Here is a 3,451-nt window from a genome sequence, read left to right as displayed (position 1 = left end):
CCCGGGAACCCTTAGGTCTGCAGGCCAATGCTCTATCCACTGAGCCAAACTGGCTAGGGCCGTGGTTGGCAAAACGTGGCTCGCGAGCCACATGTGGCTCTTTGGCGCCTTCAGTGTGGCTCTTCCACAAAATACCACGTGCGGGTGCGCATGTACAGTGCGATTGAAACTTCGTGGCCCATGCGCAGAAGTCAGTATTTTGTGGAAGAGCCACACTGAAGGGGCCAAAGAGCCGCATGTGGCTCGCAAGCCGCGGTTTGCCGAGCCGCAGTTTGCCGATCACTGGGAAAATAATATTCTTTTGATATTGCATATTTTGCTTAGAAGAAGCACTCTATTCTACCTATAGATATTTAAATCCTGTTTGTGATGAGAGGTGTTTTAGCTTTCGTTGGGGCTTGAAAATTTCTAATATGTAATCCATGCGTGTTGGGTACTTAGTCGATCAGGCACACTGCCAAGGTTTTCAAGTGCACCAACTCATTCGGTCCTCCCAGCAACCCTCTGAGGTCAGACTTATTATCACCTTAATTTTGAGAGAAGAAAGATTCATTTCAGAGAGGTTCATTATTTGCTGAAGTCACACTATTAGTAGGTGACGGAACAAGTACTTGAGCCCGTGTGACGTAGTGGGTTGAACAGTGACTGTGTGTGGAGTCAGAAAGACCAGGCTTAACCTTCTGGGGTTATCACTGATTAAGGTTCTCTGAGTCACCGCATCCCCACTTGGTGATGATGAGACTCAAGTAACAATGTGTAGAGAAAATCAAATAATGTATGTGAATGCATGTGGTAAACAGTAGACACTATGTGAATTCGAGCCCTTTCTTGCTTTCTGCATGATGATAAGCACTTGAAAAGGACTTTCAAGTTTACAAAACACTTTCAAGAATAGGATATTTAACAATTCTGAATGATGGTTTGGGCAGGTAGAAATGTGGAAACTACATATCAGAGAAGTGAAGTAACTTGCCTCTAATTACAAAATTTACATGTAGAATAGTTAAGCTTTGTTGATGGCACTGTACCTAGATTAATGCCATAAATATTCCTGAAAATTGAGTTTTTATAAATTAGTTAATATTTCAAATGCACCAGAGGAATCTGCCTTTTAAAGGATCCCTGCAGTGAATATTTTTGTGAAGTCAAGAATAATTCTGGAAATTAAATTCTATTCCACTAATTTATCTATTTTATAAATTCAACTTTTAATGTTTCTTAAACTTGGTCGTGTCTGATGTTGACTTTTCCAACCTTAAAATGTCTTCCTGTTGATAAGATATTGTTACTTCACTTCTAGAATTTAATTCATGTTGATAGTACTCTAAAAGGGAGAGTAAATGTCAAAATCCACTAGGGTTAATTGCTTTGAGTATCTTTTAAAAGTAAAGAAAAATATAAACTCAATGAAACTATGGTAGCAGAAATAAATTATCTTGAGGCCATTTTCTTCAAATGTATGATTCATTTGAACATTGTACTGTTTTGTTCAAGAGACACATTCGGGTTATAGCTATGTCCTCAACAGGTGCTACAATGATCGGATGCATTAGCTCCGCTGGCCTCGGCGCATAGGTGAAATGGTCTTCTGGTCAGGCAAGTGTTCTGGGAGGTTTCTTGAATTTCATAAAAAGATGCCAACTCTCACCTCCTACATCCAGTTGACTGGAGGATTTATCTTCCAGACTTCTGGCAAAGGACATACTCTCAAATTCCCTTTGTCCTATCCTTATCAAGCTCAGCTTCTTAACTATATTTATTTACACTTAAGAGTGTCTTAAAGGATCTTTGCTCCATCCATTTATCAAGATCTGTAGCTTCCAGTTTTTCTCCTCGGACACAAGCAGAGGAAAGGATTCATGGTGCCACACACTTGTGTTGCTGAGGGTACTCAGTGTGTGTGTCTATGGCACAGCTCCGAGGTACTCGTCCTGCAGTGCTGGGTGGAACTCCACTCCTTTCTCTGCCACTCATGGCAGCCATCCAGTGTATTGCAGACACCAGCATTAAAATCATTGCACCTAAACTTACCATTTTATACTTTGATGATTCTAGTCCTGCAGGCCTATGTTGATTTGGCTTTTCATCAGGTGACTCTCACTGAATTACTCTTTGGAATTGGACTATATGCCTATGTTGAGAAATGTTAAAGCAAAAGTCATGGGAAATTCACTATGTAGTTTAGGGATGTTCAGCCGTTATTAACAATTACATTGCAAAAAGTTACAATAAAATGAATTACATTTAAATGACCAGTAAAATATTTAAAACTCATTGCTTTGTAATTATTTGACATTTTACAATTATATATGCTCTTGAGGATATACCTCTGTTAAATCTGTATGAAGGAACAGCTATGGAAGATGTGCTATTATTATCTACCTCTTCTCAACTCCAACTTCAGAGACTATATCAGATGTAGTAGCTTGAATTCAGCCATGGTTGAAGTGTTTACACCAAACTGCCTCAAATCAGCGCCCCCTTCCTCATGCCGGTTGTGAAATGTCTAACAGCTGACTCCCAGTGCTATTAAAGATATGGCATTACGAGTCCTGTGAGAATCTGTGGGAGAGGGTCCTCTTAGTCTTGGAACAAGTAAGAGTATCCTCTTCAGGCACATATTTATTTTTTTAAATCCTCATCTGAGAATATGTTTTTATTGACTTTAGAGAGATAGGAAGGGAGAAAGAGAGAGAGAAACATTGATTGTTTGTCTTCCCTACACACACCGACTGGGGATCTAACCTGAAACCTAGGTATGTGCCCTGACCAGGAACCGAACCCACAACTTTTTGGTGTGTGGAACAACACTCCAACCAGCTGGGCCACCTGGCCAGGGCCAAGAACATGCTTGTTTTTATTTTTAGAATTCTGTGGTTATTGTTAGCAATATGTTCCTTCTTTGCTTTGCCTAAGTAACTTGGAGACAAATGTTCTGCACCTTTCTAAAAAAGAAAAATGTGTTCCAGCATTCATTTTGTTTTCCTACTGTTGTTTTGACTTAGTCATCCTCGATTCTCCTTCCTTCCTCCCTCCCTCCCTCCCTCCCCCTCATCCCTCCCTCCCCCTCCCTCCCTCCCTCTCTCCCTTCTTCCTTCGGTCCTACCTTCCTTCCTTCCTTACTTCCAGCCTTCGTTCCGTCCGTGGTGGCTTACCACCTGGGAGAAGTAATTCCGAAAATCCGATTGTGGTTTCGGGCTGGCTATTCTATATTTCCTCCTTGATTGCTGGCTGAGCTCTATGACTCCCACACTCTCTGTAAAGTTTTCATGCCGCACCCAGTCTAGATCTTGGGAGAAAACGTGCAAAAACACACTTAGATTAGTCCGGAAAGGACCCTTCACAAAGATGAGGCGCTATCACATGTCCTACGTTCAGCGCACACCCTATAGTTAGGTAAAATTGAATAATAATTTAAATTGACATAACCAGCCTGGATCTAGCGTGGCGG

The sequence above is a fragment of the Myotis lucifugus genome, unplaced genomic scaffold (genome assembly GCF_000147115.1).
Source record: "Myotis lucifugus unplaced genomic scaffold, Myoluc2.0 scaffold_366, whole genome shotgun sequence".
Lineage (NCBI taxonomy): Eukaryota > Metazoa > Chordata > Mammalia > Chiroptera > Vespertilionidae > Myotis > Myotis lucifugus.
Note: the sequence above shows the minus strand (reverse complement) of the source record.